General features: G+C 39.3%; 1 long non-coding RNA gene across 1 annotated transcript in view; it reads right to left on the reverse strand.

Annotated features, from left to right (window-relative positions):
- The window catches only part of 4932441J04Rik (RIKEN cDNA 4932441J04 gene), a 147,836-nt gene that overhangs the window by 121,506 nt on the left and 7,886 nt on the right, over window positions 1–18,444 (reverse strand). Inside the window, exon 2 of the long non-coding RNA NR_015588.2 lies at window positions 18,106–18,165. This is a non-coding gene — a long non-coding RNA (RIKEN cDNA 4932441J04 gene). The remainder of the gene's footprint in view (window positions 1–18,105; window positions 18,166–18,444) is intronic.

The following is an 18,444-nucleotide window of genomic DNA, read 5'->3' on the forward strand; positions in this document are numbered from 1 at the left end:
TCTCTCTCTTGCTTCTTGCTCTCTTTTCCTGAAGATGTAAGAATAAAGCTTTGCCGCAGAAGATTCTGGTCTGTGGTGTTCTTCCTGGCCGGTCGTGAGAACGCGTCGAATAACAATTGGTGCCGAATTCCGGGACGAGAAAATCCGGGACGAGAAAAAACTCCGGACTGGCGCAGGAGGGATACTTCATTCCAGAACCAGAACTGCGAATCAAGGTTATAAGGTTCCCGTAACACAGACTGTTGAGAAGGATTCAACTGCCGAATTCAGAACTCATCAGCTGGGGAACGACGGTGATAAAGGTTCCCGTAAAGCAGACTGTTAAGAAGGATTCAACTGTATGAATTCAGAACTTTTCAGCTGGGGAACGAGGTAAGTCTGATCTTGAACTTTCTAAGGAAATTCAAGACAGTCTATCAGAAGTAAAGTGGAAAATGGCTTTACAAGTTAGGTTTGGCCTTGAATTTTTTCTGGTGTTAGGAGCCCTTTTGTTCCTTTTCACATGTTATATAGTGCTTAAGATAGGGCTGAAAATTCTAGAGGAAATTCAGGACAGTCTATCAGAAGTAAAGCGGAGAGAGAGAGTAGGAGCAAGGAGAAACGGTAAGTATACAGGCCTTTCCAAGGGTCTTGAACCCGAGGAAAAGTTTAGGTCAGGTAAGAATACCTGGAGAGAGATTAGAAGAAAAAGAGGAAAAAGGGAGAAGAAAAAAGATCGATTAGCGGAGGTCTCTAGGAGATACTCGTCACTAGATGAGCTCAGGAAGCCAGCTCTTAGTAACTCTGAAGCAAGTGAAGAATCCTCCTCTGAGGAAACAGACTGGGAGGAAGAAGCAGCCCATTACCAGCCAGCTAATTGGTCAAGAAAAAAGCCAAAAGCGGCTGGCGAAGGCCAGTTTGCTAATTGGCCTCAGGGCAATCGGCTACCAGGTGCACTCCCGCCCTATGCGGAGTCCCCGCCCTGCGTAGTGCGTCAGCCCGTAGTGCGTCAGCAATGCGCAGAGAGGCAGTGCGCAGAAAGGCAGTGCGCAGACTCATTCATTCCCCGAGAGGAACAAAGGAAAATAGAACAGGCATTTCCAGTCTTTGAAGGAGCCGAGGGTGGGCGTGTCCACGCTCCGGTAGAATATGTGCAATATGGAATCAATGCTAATTTTACCTTGGTGCAGTTAGACAGGCTTGCCAGCATGGCACTAACTCCTGCCGACTGGCAAATGATTGCAAAAGCCGCTCTCCCTAGTATGGCCAAATATGTGGAATGGCGAGCTCTGTGGCAGGAGGCGGCACAGGCGCAGGACCGAGCAAACGCTGCTGCTTTAACTCCAGAGCAGAGAGATTGGACTTTTGACTTGTTAACGGGTCAGAGAGCTTATTCTGCTAAACCTGATAAGAGGTATCAATGGAAGGTCTTACCACAGGGAATGTCCAATAGTCCTACAATGTGCCAGCTTTATGTGCAAAAAGCTCTTTTGCCAGTGAGGGAACAGTTCCCCTCTTTAATTTTGCTCCTTTACATGGATGACATCCTCCTGTGCCATAAAGACCTTACCATGCTACAAAAGGCATATCCTTTTCTACTTAAAACTTTAAGTCAGTGGGGTTTACAGATAGCCACAGAAAAGGTCCAAATTTCTGATACAGGACAATTCTTGGGCTCTGTGGTGTCCCCAGATAAGATTGTGCCCCAAAAGGTAGAGATAAGAAGAGATCACCTCCATACCTTAAATGATTTTCAAAAGCTGTTGGGAGATATTAATTGGCTCAGACCCTTTTTAAAGATTCCTTCTGCTGAATTAAGGCCTTTGTTTAGTATTTTAGAAGGAGATCCTCATATCTCCTCCCCTAGGACTCTTACTCTAGCTGCTAACCAGGCCTTACAAAAAGTGGAAAAAGCCTTACAGAATGCACAATTACAACGTATTGAGGATTCGCAACCTTTCAGTTTGTGTGTCTTTAAGACAGCACAATTGCCAACTGCAGTTTTGTGGCAGAATGGGCCATTGTTGTGGATCCATCCAAACGTATCCCCAGCTAAAATAATAGATTGGTATCCTGATGCAATTGCACAGCTTGCCCTTAAAGGTCTAAAAGCAGCAATCACCCACTTTGGGCAAAGTCCATATCTTTTAATTGTACCTTATACCGCTGCACAGGTTCAAACCTTGGCAGCCGCATCTAATGATTGGGCAGTTTTAGTTACCTCCTTTTCAGGAAAAATAGATAACCATTATCCAAAACATCCAATCTTACAGTTTGCCCAAAATCAATCTGTTGTGTTTCCACAAATAACAGTAAGAAACCCACTTAAAAATGGGATTGTGGTATATACTGATGGATCAAAAACTGGCATAGGTGCCTATGTGGCTAATGGTAAAGTGGTATCCAAACAATATAATGAAAATTCACCTCAAGTGGTAGAATGTTTAGTGGTCTTAGAAGTTTTAAAAACCTTTTTAAAACCCCTTAATATTGTGTCAGATTCCTGTTATGTGGTAAATGCAGTAAATCTTTTAGAAGTGGCTGGAGTGATTAAGCCTTCCAGTAGAGTTGCCAATATTTTTCAGCAGATACAATTAGTTTTGTTATCTAGAGGATCTCCTGTTTATATTACTCATGTTAGAGCCCATTCAGGCCTACCTGGCCCCATGGCTCTGGGAAATGATTTGGCAGATAAGGCCACTAAAGTGGTGGCTGCTGCCCTATCATCCCCGGTAGAGGCTGCAAGAAATTTTCATAACAATTTTCATGTGACGGCTGAAACATTACGCAGTCGTTTCTCCTTGACAAGAAAAGAAGCCCGTGACATTGTTACTCAATGTCAAAGCTGCTGTGAGTTCTTGCCAGTTCCTCATGTGGGAATTAACCCACGCGGTATTCGACCTCTACAGGTCTGGCAAATGGATGTTACACATGTTTCTTCCTTTGGAAAACTTCAATATCTCCATGTGTCCATTGACACATGTTCTGGCATCATGTTTGCCTCTCCGTTAACCGGAGAAAAAGCCTCACATGTGATTCAACATTGCCTTGAGGCATGGAGTGCTTGGGGGAAACCCAGACTCCTTAAGACTGATAATGGACCAGCTTATACGTCTCAAAAATTCCAACAGTTCTGCCGTCAGATGGACGTAACCCACCTGACTGGACTTCCATACAACCCTCAAGGACAGGGTATTGTTGAGCGTGCGCATCGCACCCTCAAAGCCTATCTTATAAAACAGAAGAGGGGAACTTTTGAGGAGACTGTACCCCGAGCACCAAGAGTGTCGGTGTCTTTGGCACTCTTTACACTCAATTTTTTAAATATTGATGCTCATGGCCATACTGCGGCTGAACGTCATTGTTCAGAGCCAGATAGGCCCAATGAGATGGTTAAATGGAAAAATGTTCTTGATAATAAATGGTATGGCCCGGATCCTATCTTGATAAGATCCAGGGGAGCTATCTGTGTTTTCCCACAGAATGAAGACAACCCATTTTGGTTACCAGAAAGACTCACCCGAAAAATCCAGACTGACCAAGGGAATACTAATGTCCCTCGTCTTGGTGATGTCCAGGGCGTCAATAATAAAAAGAGAGCAGCGTTGGGGGATAATGTCGACATTTCCACTCCCAATGACGGTGATGTATAATGCTCAAGTATTCTCCTGCTTTTTTACCACTAACTAGGAACTGGGTTTGGCCTTGATTCAGACAGCCTTGGCTCTGTCTGGACAGGTCCAGACGACTGACACCATTAACACTTTGTCAGCCTCAGTGACTACAGTCATAGATGAACAGGCCTCAGCTAATGTCAAGATACAGGGAGGTCTCATGCTGGTTAATCAACTCATAGATCTTGTCCAGATACAACTAGATGTATTATGACAAATAACTCAGCAGGGATGTGAACAAAAGTTTCCGGGATTGTGTGTTATTTCCATTCAGTATGTTAAATTTACTAGGGCAGCTAATTTGTCAAAAAGTCTTTTTCAGTATATGTTACAGAATTGGATGGCTGAATTTGAACAGACCCTTCGAGGCTTGCCATCATTCAGGTCAACTCCACGCGCTTGGACCTGTCCCTGACCAAAGGATTACCCAATTGGATCTCCTCAGCATTTTCTTTCTTTAAAAAATGGGTGGGATTAATATTATTTGGAGATACACTTTGCTGTGGATTAGTGTTGCTTCTTTGATTGGTCTGTAAGCTTAAGGCCTAAACTAGGAGAGACAAGGTGGTTATTGCCCAGGCGCTTGCAGGACTAGAACATGGAGCTCCCCCTGATATATGGTTATCTATGCTTAGGCAATAGGTCGCTGGCCACTCAGCTCTTATATCCCATGAGGCTAGACTCATTGCACGGGATAGAGTGAGTGTGCTTCAGCAGCCCGAGAGAGTTGCAAGGCTAAGCACTGCAATGGAAAGGCTCTGCGGCATATATGAGCCTATTCTAGGGAGACATGTCATCTTTCATGAAGGTTCAGTGTCCTAGTTCCCTTCCCCCAGGCAAAACGACACGGGAGCAGGTCAGGGTTGCTCTGGGTAAAAGCCTGTAAGCCTAAGAGCTAATCCTGTACATGGCTCCTTTACCTACACACTGGGGATTTGACCTCTATCTCCACTCTCATTAATATGGGTGGCCTATTTGCTCTTATTAAAAGAAAAAGGGGGAGATGTTGGGAGCCGCCCCCACATTCGCCGTTACAAGATGGCGCTGACATCCTGTGTTCTAAGTGGTAAACAAATAATCTGCGCATGTGCCAAGGGTATCTTATGACTACTTGTGCTCTGCCTTCCCCGTGACGTCAACTCGGCCGATGGGCTGCAGCCAATCAAGGAGTGACACGTCCGAGGCGAAGGAGAATGCTCCTTAAGAGGGACGGGGTTTTCGTTTTCTCTCTCTCTTGCTTCTTGCTCTCTTTTCCTGAAGATGTAAGAATAAAGCTTTGCCGCAGAAGATTCTGGTCTGTGGTGTTCTTCCTGGCCGGTCGTGAGAACGCGTCGAATAACAGAGAAGCATGTGATAATTCCTCTACTAGGCTCTGGGACATTTGCTTCAGCCTCTGTAAGCACCATGTCAACACTCTTCTCTTTCACACCTTCTCTTCCGCACCCATAGTTGTTCCCTTTCCATGACAAGTAGCATTCTGCCGTTTCTTTGGCACTTGGTTAGATATGGGTAGTGTCAGAGATATCTACTCTCAATCAAGTTGCCAGAAGTGGAGCACATGAACATCTGGTTCTCAAACCTTTGATCAGGTTTCCATCAGGATGAACTATCAAGTATGTTAGTTTGCTAGCAGTTCATAAATCAGAATAATATTAGACTATTTCACACCAAAGTCACATGCAGTAGTCATGAAGGATCTTTCAATCTTCTATACACGAAAATGACAATGTCAAAAGTCCATGACTAAGAAGATCATACATCCTAATGAGGAAAATCCTGCTCTGTTTTATTAAATTTGCATGTTATGCCTGTCAAATTGACTTCCAAATATTTATGTTTATGCCCTCAGGTCTGTGTTGCTGTCAATTTGGGTGAGAGAAACTTCTTTTTGCAATGGAAAGTGTAACTACAGAGATTCAGAACCTGTCAAAGTATAAGAGTAGCTGCTGAAAGCTGAACCCTAAACAGGAAATGTGTTTCACCACTTCCAAGTCTTAGGAACATTTTGGAAAATGGGGGAGAAAGAATTTAAGAGCCAGAGAAAGTGGTGGAGTGTCATGGAATGTGGTCTTCTGGGGCATGATGTAGCTTTTGCATACTTAAGCTTGAAGCAATTGTGATCACCTGGATGAGAGCTGAACACAGTTGGTTCTATTAGTGTTCCATCTGTGAGGGAGCAGGAGCTTGTAAGGCCTTGCCCCTAGGTGAAGATATACATGCAGTTTAGGGTTGCTGGGAGAAGGAGAGACATTGTCTTCAGTGGTGTCCCCACTAGCATGTTGCCCCTCTACTTGTAAATCTTCATCCATGGCCTCATAAGCAAATCTAAGTAAACTCATTATGTTGCACACACAGAAAGAGATGAAAATAGAATGGGGATTAGTCAGGGAGAAAGATCAACAGGAAGGGGAGGGTGACAACAGATAGGACCAAAGATGAATGGAACAAAATACATTATATACATATGTGAAAATGTCACAATGAGATATGTAGTTTTTGATAATGAACATATACCAATGTAAAACAAAAAATGGCAATGACAGCATAAGGGGAAAAAACAAGAAAGAGATTACATATGCATAAACGTGTGTTCCAATGCCTCACTATCAACTGGTCTATTATCTATCAGAGGGTAGAGCACACAGCCCCACCCACTTACATACACACACACACACACACACACACACACACAAAATTGGGGACAGAATAAATTATATGGGACAAGCTGAAAAGCATCTTCTTGCAGAATTGGTACATTAGTTCTGCTACATCATCATATCTTTTTCAAGAAAGTGAGCTTTGATAAAATGAGAAAAAAATAATAGATTTCCCTTATTTTGAATATGTTTTCACAAATATACCACATATCTTAGGAAATAGATGAAAATAACGTTATGTTCTTTTTTAAAAGAAAAATCCCCTAGGCCATTTAAAAATGTTTATATCAAAGCTATTTTAACTGTATTACATTGCTCAGAATCAGTCTAATGTGGAAAAGGGGGGTAAAAGGCTTAAATTTTTTCCAATCATTATTTCTGTAGTGCACGTCTTTTCATGGTTTCACTTTGTATAAAATTATTTAATGGTTAAATATAATAAAACTACTTAATACTCAATTTGTGAAAAAATTAATCCATGATAGTGTTTAGTGTTAGGCTAGTCGTTTTAACTGTGAGTTTCTAAATCCAGCCGTCCTTCTTGGGCTATAAGTCCCATCTCCTCTGTCATCAGCACCTCCCACATTCCTTCATCCCTATGATGTTCTTGTAATTAAGTGTTGCTTCTCTCTCCAATGCTCTCTCTCAGGTTATGTCCAAAACACCGACAATTTGCAGATCAGATCTTGCTTACAGCATCTCTAGTCACAGCCACATCTAGATATAATTACTTCCAAATATGAGGTACTTATTTTGATAGTTTCTATTTATGTTTAAACATAGTCACAAATATATGTATGTCTGAATGCATAACTATTACAGATTTTACAAAACACATTTATATATGGATTAATATTTACATCATTAAGGGACTCGAATAACAAAACATTATTTTGTTTGATGCACAAACATTTTAAATTAAGATAGCCTTCAAATAATATATATGGATTTAACAATACTCTTGTGGTTGTTATTGCTTTCCAGAGATAAATTATTATAATGAATCAGAACAATGCTTCCTTGTCTTATAATACCTATTTTTTTTCAGTGACCCTATTGCTTGTCATACAATTCTGTTGACCTATTCTCCTGTGTATGCATATCTGTGTGCAATGAACTGGGTGGATAAGTGTGGGGTATATATGTTTACATTCTTGAATGGACATGAGTATATGTGTAGGCATGTGCATAGTGTATTGTTTGGATGTGGTTTTGTGTGTGTGTGTGTGTGTGTGTGTGTGTGTGTGTGTGCACGTGTGTATGTACATGTTAAATTAGTGGAAATGTTTTATCAATATATTGGGAAAAAACAAATAATGGACTCCAATGACCTGATTATATCTTTCTGGTATTAACATGATTTTCTGATTTAACTATAATGAAAACAAGACAAAACTGGTTCCTACAAGGTGATATGCTCCAGTATGTAGCATAGCACAGAAAATAATTCTTGTATTAAATGCGGTAAATCTTTCAAAGATTCACTGTTTCCTGGAATCCAAGATGATGGCAGAACTTTTTTTTAAATGACACTTCAGTCTTAAAGAAAACAAGTTAGGCATTCATTGAGTGGTTAACGTGCCTACTTTCAGAAGAAATCATATGACTCAAGTGAAAAGGACATAGAAAATGAAGACAGAGATATCAGAGATTTCATATTCCTTTTCATTAAACTATGAGCCCATGTGAGAAGTCTATGTATTTTAACAAAAGCAGCTTCTAAGAGCCTATTTTAATGCCACCATTGTCAGGGGACATTTATCAGTCCTGGAAAAATTACAGCCTTAGACAGACTGGCTTTGAAACCTTCCTGACACACTATAGGATCATACACAAGAAGGGAACAAGCAAAATGGTTCAAGTTTATAAGTGAAAAGAGCCAGATACTTACTCTGGGATGTTGAAGCTCTACCACAAAGCAAAGAATTAGAAGAATTCTAAGTCCAAAGAAATCCAATTAAAGGGATCCCTTGTCTATAAACAAGGCCATGAATTTAAAGAGGAGCTTGGAGTGGTATCTGGGAAGGTTTTGAGGAAGAAAGGTGAAGAGAGCTGTTGCAATTATAATCTAAAAAAAGGGGGGGGGGGTTCTAGAGCACCATTCCATGGTTTAGTTTCAATTATCCCTCATAGGATGAGATTGGCTCCAGTTGATCTGATCTGATGTCCATTCCTAAGTTAAAGTGTATCTATCCCATGGGTGGACACACACTTATAAGCTGCGTGTGTCCTAAGTTCTGTTAGTACTTCATCTTATATAAAACAGTGCTGTTCATGCCTTGCTGTGAGTGACTTCATTTTATAAAGTATTATTTAACTCTCTTTCAAGTGCAAATGCAGAGGCAGGAGTAAACCTCTGCCTGTCAGCACATAAACACCACCACCTGTCCAGTGTTGTTACCTCACCAAAATGATCAGTCAAATAACAGTTATGGGTTATAGCCGATTCAAAATCTTTATTGCAGCTAGCTGGGAACACATCAGTATTCAGAGACCTAGGTATGACTCCAAATATATAGAACATGGTGTTTTCAAAGGCAGAAACCAAGTCCTGACATCTTCTTCAGCAGCTACAGGGGGTATTGCCAAAGCAAGCAGTTTGAAGCAAGCAGTTTAACAGGAGAGCTAAAAAAGAAGTTAGCTGGAGGGGACTCTGAACAAATGAGCAGTTTTAGCGAGAGCTAAGTGAGCAAAGACATCCTGACCTTTGGTTCCTAGGAGAAAACTGGGTAGAGTTCCATGGGCTTCTCCATCAAGGAGAACAAATTCTACTTAAACCTGAAATGGCCTCAGCAAGAATACAAGACGGAGGAGCCTTTGCATTGTCTCGCCCTGTCATAAAATCATGGGGGCAGATTGATAACATATTGATAAAAGTAAAAGGCCATGCCTATAAACTGAGCCAAGGAGACTGCAAACAGAGCACATGTGCAATACACAGTACTATAGCAATAAACTATTTCTGAGAATTTCACACACAACGGAAAATGATGCCTCTAATACCCACCTGAACCCCACAAGCAAAAGGACACCGAGGCCTTCAAAGGCTCTATCTACCTGTTGTCTGAACTTGCAGTGTGTGTTTCAAGAGACTAACAGGTTGAAAACACCTGATTTCCACAGAGATTGAAATCATAGCTATACACAATGTAGGTATACACTTATCTGTCTGGGCTGGTCCTTCACCTTGCCTCCACAGTCTGGCACCTCTGCAGTTTGACTCAACCTTGTAGCTCAGCTAGACCTCAGTGTTAGCAGCATTTCCTTGCCTCCAGCAGCTCTCCAACTGTGTTCCTCAGCATCTTATCAAACCACCTGCAGTGACTCTCTGCATTTGTACCATGCCTTCTGCCTCATTTTCACTAAGGTCTATTTGAACTCTCTCAAGACCAGGGCCCTGTTAACCCTTTTGTAGCTATTCTGTAGCCTTCATATAGACACAGACCTAGATAAAATTATTGTGCAAAGTGTTAAGTCTGATCTGAGAGTTAACATTATTAAGTAAGACTGGAATAAAAGAACCTGTATTTGGCAATAACCAGCTATCAAGAAAAAGTAAGATTATTTGACAAATAACAGTCAAGCAAATTGAACCAGCTTCCAATAAATTCTGATAATAAAAATAGACATAGGATTGTCTCCATATATCTCTGGCATAGCCTGTTTAAATAATAGCACCACAAATGCACTGCTCAGATTGTTATTTTAGGAGTTGTATTTTCATTACTCTATTTCCAAAGAGTTTGGTCGTGAATGCTGTAGAGGAAGATGAAGGACATGGATGACAAAACCCTAGGGTCAAATTTTAGGGTCTTTATGGTTCAAACACTTATTTTCCTGCATCACAGAATAATAGTGAACAGCACTGCCAAACAGATAAGAAAAAGAGTCCTTAGAATCAAAGCAATTCCAGCAGCTAAATGTGGCCATTTGATTTTCTTCTCCACTAGCAACTGGTGGTCTATGAGAAGCTAATGCTGAAAAGGCATGTGTTTCCTTTCCTTGACCTGCCAAAAATGCTATCAATAGACTTTTGATCTGGCAGATCTGACAAGATAAGCTCACCCACCTGTTCCAATAAGCCCACTAAGGAGACAAGTAATGGTTAAAACTATAGAAAGGAAATTAATTAAATTATTATTTTTCAGGGAAGAATAGAAATAGAATCCAACGACACTGATCTCATCTTCAGGGTGTTGATCTGAGTTTTACTTTCAAGCAAAAGAAGATCTGCCATTTTTTAATACCCTAGGTTAACATTTATAATCACAATGTTTAATATCCACTGTGCTTCCTACTTTAATGAGGAAATAAAAACAATAACATTTTGAGTATATTTATAGGCCACCACATTTTGAATCCTGCCAGATGAGCTTTATCCTGTTCTTTCTGAAGGATGTTCCCAGTTCTATTGTTTTATTTTAGAAATCTGAACTGTAAAGAGGATGGCTTGGTATGTCTCAAACTAACGAAAAATGGCTAACTAAGGTGCTTATTCAACATATCAAAGCAGACATGGACAACCAGGTTCTCCAAGCATCTGGTGGTACCTATTACTAAATCATGATGGCTGGTATAGTCTACCCCCTACCCTAAGCTCTCCAGCCCATGGGTAGGCTGTCCTCCTCCAGGGTTCTCTGATTCTTATATAACCCAGCCATTTTAACTTCTCTGCCCTTTCTGATCTTTGGCAACCACTCTTGGTTCCTGCTTTCCTGGCCTTTTGGCTTCTGGCATTTCACTTTTCTGTCTCCTTACTTGTCATGGCCCAATTTGCTGGCCATGTTTCATCTATTACTTTCTTCCCCTGCTTAAACTCTTCATATGTCTCTGCCTGAGATCTCCCTTATATTTATAATAAAAACCTCAACCCCTTAGACGTAGTCACTTATCTTGGGAAAAACTCTACCCCAAAGGCCTCAACAATCACTCAATTAAGCTTTCCTATGTTGATAAATACATGTATTACTATGTTGATAAATACATGTATAACTATGGAGTTAGTTATAACTCCCAGACAGAACTCTCCTAAGCTTACTTTCAAGGTCATTTCTGGGCCCAGGAAGACACAGGTTCATTCACTTGATTTAAAATCTTTGAAAGATGTTGGACACATATAATCTGATTTTTCTACTTGGGCTTCCACTAGACCTAACTCAAAATGTAGAAGTAAAGATGAAATTCAGAGAGTCGACGTGCAAGATCCAATGCCTTTTAAACACATAGTTGGTAATAATGCCTATTTTTTCATTATATTGTCTTAACCAACTAAGGTTTGGCCAACATCAGAAGCAACACTTTACAAAGCCATGAATATCAGGAGGCTAGAAGCATTATGAGACAACATAAAAGCCATCTGCCAAGCCCAGAACCTCTTTCTTGGTGGAGATTCCTGCACAAAATAGTGATGTGATATGCTCAAGTCAAAACCAGCAATTTTTTCATTAAATATATGGTGATAATAACCTGACTGATCAAAACCTTATGGCTATTCAAAAGATAAAAGAAAATACATAGATATGAAAAGTTAAGAGCCTGGTATAAATATGACTTAACTATGCTGATATTTTTCAAAGTAGAGAGATTATAACTAGCTCATTTTGATTAGATCATATTTCTTCTTCATCTTCTGTTTCATTATACTACATACCAATTCTGAATTATTCATTTTCATCTTATACCCATAGATATGCAAATGATGAACCAAAGCAGTCAATGAACAAGGAAAGAAAACTAATATTTATGAAGCATAATTCATACATTGCTTGCTATATTGGAAACTTTACGTACATGATCTCACTATATCCTCACAGTAACTCTTCTAGAGGGTAGCTCTTCTATTCCACACTTTTAAGAAAAAAAGTATAGCTTATGTATAAAGTATAGACAGTACTTTTATTTTTCCCTTCACTTGTCTATCAAAGCATGTTTATAGTGGTGTCTTTCATTCTGTACCATCCAGAGAGTAAAAACAATATCTGTGATTAGTCTTATCCAGCTTACCCCTCCAAGAAATACACTAAATAAAGAAAACCTGCAGCTATTTCTTACTATAAATGTAATACTGTTTGATATACTATAGCACTATGATTCAGAATCTACTATATCTTGGCTACCCTATATGTCATATCACTTGGCTTATACTAATGTCTTAGTTCCCCAGACTAGATGAAAATGCTTCCATAATAAAATAAATTAGCTAGTTTTTCCTAGTTGTTTTTGTTGTGTGAATGACGTAGATGTATATGTGCATTTACATGCGTGGGAGTGAACCTCTGTTGGGTATGCATATTTATGTGTGTATATTCCTGCAAAAGCCTGAAGTTGATATACAGTATCTTCTTTCTTTCTTCTATTTTATTTATTAAGGCAAGTTTTCTCTGAGTCTTGGATTGTCAACTTCAGATAGTCTAGATAGTCCCTAGCCCCTGAGGTCCCCTGCCTTGGACTTCTAGAATTACAAGCAGCTGCCATGATTGCCTTGCTTTGGTGTGGGTTCTGGGAATCTGAGCTCTAGTTCTCACAATTTTTTGTCAAGCACTTTGTCCACTGAGCATTTTATAAAATAGGAAACAAGGGGTGGTGAGATGTTTGCTGTTGAGAGTGCTTCTTGCTTTTCAGAGGACCTGAGTTCAGCTTCTTGTACTCACCTTAGCTAGCTCACATCTTCTTGTAACTCTAGCTCCAGGAGATCCATCACCATTCTCTGGCCACTGAAGGTACCAGCACATACATGGAACACACACACACTACATATAGATCGGGAGTTTCTACCTCCCTAGGTTCCTTATTCACTCCCCAGCTTAAGCTTTTACCTTAGATTTCCACACGATATTTCCACCATATATACTCATGTGCATAGACACAGTTAATCATGAGTAACTGGCCGGAGAGTAGTCTGTTGGGCAACCATGAATGAATTCCAGTGATCTGATACATTCTGAATTTTCTTTAGGCCACTTTTCTTTATAATTGCCTTCACAGTCACTTTTACTAACTACAAAAGACTCAAAATAAAATAAGATCTTTGAACTTATTATTTGAATAAATGTAATATTCTCCAGCTCTGTCAGACATTTAATTCACATTAAGAGGTTCTGAATGCCATTTGACCATTTCAAGGGATGAAAGAAATAGTTACAAAAATATCTCAAGTACGCTCATGAGGGAATCCAGTGATGCTCACAGAAATTGCAGTATCATAGGAATAATTGTACAGCCTTTTAAAATGACAAATGTGAAGATGGTTATACTTATTAGACAGTCGGCTCTAATTGACCAGTTTTCATAATGTCTTCAGTAATTTTATATCATAGCCATACTCTACATGAATAGGATTCTTCATAAGATAAACCATAAATATTTTCATAACAAATGAATTAAATTTGTAATTTATGTGTTATTATGCCCAATACTGATTGTAGTAAGATCAAGGGAATAAGACAGCAAGGGATGCAAAGTTGTTTGTGTAAGGTGGATCTGGAAAGAGTTGGAAGAAATAACAAACAAGAGCAACTGCATTGTATGAAATCATCAAAACACTAATAAAAATATTTCTAAAACACAATAGGAGATGCAGGGATGACTTATCTCACGATGTCTACTTCCAGATTCATTTGCTTACTGTTGCTATCTAGAGATGCAATAGGTAAATAAGTTAGATTCAAGATAGAGTTTATGCTTGAAATTTACTAGTCATCAGTCATGTGGCCAATCCTAAAGATTGCCACAATTGCCATGAAAATAAATTACTAAGAAAACAATCCATTGAGAATTAGATACATATTTTCATTCTTCTTTTGAACAGTTGCTGAACGAGGTTGTGTATAAATTAATATACGAGAAACTAATTCTTGACTGTTGAAAAGTTGAAAGTATATGGTTAGTTAATTGAGATGGGAGGGGGCTGTGGAGGAAATGACTTTTCTTTCATGGGTTTTTATTTCCCTCCCTCTCACAAAGTTCACATACTAGTTATGGTGTATTAATTTCATATTTGTGAGTAATTTGCATGTTTTCATCTACAATCTCCATGAGCAATCATTGAAATAAAGATTTACTACATGCTTGAAGGATACTTGATGCAAATGCCATAGAATGCCAAAAAGCTGGCTTTACCCCAAACCATTAGGTACTACTCTGGAGTCTACCTATTAGCTAAACATGGTGGGTTTCATCAAGCTATGACACACATATATTTATATGTTGTGGAGATGATACTATGTGTCCAATTAACTTGTCCATAGTGTTCCTATATATTTTGTCTAACAGTATTCTGAGATTGACCTTGGTGTAATATTAGAATAAAAACAGCATTTGCATAAATAGACGAAGCACAGAAAATTGCCTTCTGCAATGGTGCTCCCAAATGGATCAATTGTAATTTAGAATAGAATAAATGGCTTTTGTTTGTTTGTTTGTCTTGAACAACAGAGACCACAAAAGGATATATCATGACCTAAGTTATTTCATTAATACTTTAAAAATATTTTATTAATGCTTTAATTATTTCATACAACACAGTTTGCTCTGATTCACTATTATCTTATTTATTCTCTTGCCCAGCTCCTTCAGACCCACCTTGCCTCAGAGTGGGGAGTTCAATACTGTTTTATTCTGTCCTTTGAACATGGTGAGAGCATCATTTCTCCTTGGCTCTCAAGCCTGACAGATTTCAGACTGGAATTTAACATCAGTGTCTCTACTGGTCTCTAAACCATTGCTTCCTGGATTGTCAGCTTGCTAAATACACATTTCTGAGGAGCCCCAGGAAATCCAGGTACATTAGTTAGAAAGGAAACTGGGGTCTGGAATGGCTCATCTGTTAAGAGCCCTGGCTGCTCTTCCACACTTCCTGAGTTCAGTTACCAGTAACGACAATAACCATCTATAATGGGATCCAATGCCTTCTTCTGGCATGCTGGTGTACATGACTGCAAATCATATATAAATAGTCTTTTTAAAAAAACAACACCAAACCAGCAAAATTCAAACAAACAAACAAACAAACAAACCCAGAAAAACAGGGGTCTGCATAGTGAGACCCTGTGTCAGTGTAATGAACAAACAAACAAACAAACAAATCAGAGAGAGAGAGAGAGGCAATGATGCTGAAACTCTTCTAGTTCCTAAATGTTTTTACCAAGGAAACACACATCATTTTTGCTTATATGTTTTTGGCCTACTGATTCATGTGGCCATTCTGACTTCTAGATTTTCTGGTAGTATATTCTCTCCTGTGCTGGAGTGTAGACACTTATGTGCTTTAGTCAATAATTAACAGTGATAATCAGTGTTTTAGGCCACTAATGGATATAATCCTTGTTACTTTCAGTAGAGTACATTTTCTGTATATTGCATATCTACCCCTTAGGCTCGGTAGTCTAAAGAGCAAAAATAGTACAAAATACATACACATAAATCTCAATCCAAAAGGATATTTTATTAAATAATTTTATACATATTAGTAGCTTACACTCCTAGGGCATACGTATCCTATCAAATATTTGCATTATGTCACAGGTGATGGTGCTCACCTGTAATTTCCTCAATAAAGAGACTAAGGAGGGAGAATCATGAGTCCCAGGCCAGCTTGGACTATACAAGGAGACTCTGCCTCCAGCCCTTCCCCTTTCCCCTAAATTGTACTACAATTACTAATTACAATTGCTTCAGTCACTATTATACGATTCGTAATGCTTGTCAACCTGTAAAAAAAAAAAAAAAAAAAAAAAAAAAAAAAAAAGATCTTCTTATGGATAAAAAGTAGAACAAAGGCCTTAAAGAGGTTCTCATTCTGAGAATAAAGGGAAACCAAAGAATTCATCCTAATGCTACTCCTGTAGACCGCTCACAAAGATGAAACACATGTAGCAAAGAAACCACTAGTGGGGTTTTTCATAACTATTGATCATGTGTCACCTCTGGAAACTACACTCCTAACACTGAAGGGTTCCTTCCAAACATTTAAAGTTAAATGTGTTGCCTTTAAAAGAAAAAAGAACAAATGAGACATTTGCTTTTATCTGGGAAGCAGGTCTATTTTTAAAAAGCTGTAACCAAAACTGTAGCCCAAAGAACTCTGAGCACAACCGCTTAGAATTTGTTGTTTTTATAACAGAATTTTCCTAGAAAAATAAAAGCCCACAAGATTAATTAAATAAGGTTATATACAGGAGAACAATGGTCTGAGGGTCCACATATGGGTAAAGCTCTATACACTAATTATGTTAGTCTTCCATCACCATGGGAGTTGTTTACGATAAACCAGTGCAAAGTTTTCAAATCTAAAAGATCAACACTGAATCCCCTGGTCCAAGCCATTTAGTAGGTATAATGCCTCTACATCTTTAAGTTCTTAGATTTCAACATCCTCTCCTATCCAATGTAATAAACAATGTTCATAATCTAATAACTTCGAAAACTGCTATCTGATAATCTTCGAAGATTAAATGTTAACCATATGGAGTGTGTTAAGACTGGTGCCTGGCACAAAAATGAACCACAATATGCTAACACTTTTTGTTATTAAATCTAGTACTGTTGTTCAACATCCATGAAATGAACAAATAGAACACTCAAGTTCCAGGAGTCTATTGCTCAGCAATAACACTTTCCGAAATGCATTGTCTGTATAACTAGCCTAGGTCTCACCCTAGTGTTAAAGGGTCAGGGACTTGGACCAGGTCCAGGCAGGCAATGTTTTGGCTCCCATAATCCCAATTGACAGATGGTACTCAGTTGGCAGAAGGACTAGTCTAGAGGGTCCAAAATGGCCTGTCTCCTCTTCTAGCTGACTTAATGGATATGGGAAGAAGGTGGACACGTCCCTAATTAAGGGGAAGGGATACATGAGAGTTGAATTTTGGGGAGTATATTTTATTGTGAGGGACAAAAAGTGAACTTAAAACTCTGTAGCTATAGATTCCCAAGTGTTATCAGCTTGAAGTAGACCTTTATGTGTTCCAGGTTTCCTAAGCCCTTTTAACATCATGTGAAGCCACCTCAGCATAGTGCTGGTGCTCAGAAGGTAATTTGGCTTGGTAATATGGTGTCTCTGTATTCCAGAAAGAATGGTCTTCTGGGGGCATTAGCACACTGTAACTTCTACTGTTTTCCATTGGTAAAAACCAGTCTTCCTTTGTTAAAGGGGAGGGAGCAGAGAATGGACAGAGGAGGCAGGGGCATGGCTATCTGTACACATCACAGGTGTCCTGTATGTTTTCTGTATAATGGTGACTGCAGGAATTGGGGGTGGGGTTGGTTATTCAAGACAGGGTTTCTCTGTATACCCCTGGGTATAGACAAGGCTGACCTAGAACTCACAGAGATCCAACTGCCTCTGTCCCTGAGTGCTGGGATTAAAGACAAGGGCTTGCCTGATTTGCAGGATTTATTTTATATTTAAAACACATGTTTTCAAAAACTGGGATTTTCATTGTTTATCTGCTACCTTCCTAAACAATTACAAGAGAGAGAGAGAGAGAGAGAGAGAGAGAGAGAGAGAGAATCTTTCCTAGTAAGTATTGTCAAAGAGAATATTTTTCTTTTAGCTTCTTAGGTTTGATTTTTGATGGTGTAAAAGGAACTGACCAAAGGCAGATTAGCAGAAAATACAAAACAAATTTAATTTCCAACATATGCACAGGGTTTGACAGAGAAACCCTAGGAGTTAGCTGGCAGCAGGTGGGGCTTCTATACCATCTTAATAGGGCGTGTGGGAGGGCACAATTGTACTTCTGGAAGAGCAAAAGACAGGGTAATAAATGGAAGAGACAATAGTTTTATGACAGTACCTGAGCATCTTATCCAGGTCCTAATACTGCCGACTTTTCCACTTCTTCCATGAGACTTACCTAAGGGGGAGAGGTGCATGAGAGTTGAATTATTTGGGGTCTATTTTATTGTGAGGAACAAAGAGTGCACTTAAAACTCTGCAGCTGTGGATTCCCAAGTGTCATCAGCTGGAAGTAGATTTTTTTCTTTTTTTTTTTTTAATCTTTTTTTTAATTAGGTATTTTCCTCGTTTACATTTCCAATGCTATCCTAAAAGTCCCCCATACCCACCCCCCCCAATCCTAGATCTTTATGCTTCCCATGTTTCCTTAGCCATTTTAACATCAAAAGGAATCTCT

The sequence above is a fragment of the Mus musculus genome, chromosome 5 (assembly GCF_000001635.26).
Source record: "Mus musculus strain C57BL/6J chromosome 5, GRCm38.p6 C57BL/6J".
NCBI classification, from domain to species: domain Eukaryota; kingdom Metazoa; phylum Chordata; class Mammalia; order Rodentia; family Muridae; genus Mus; species Mus musculus.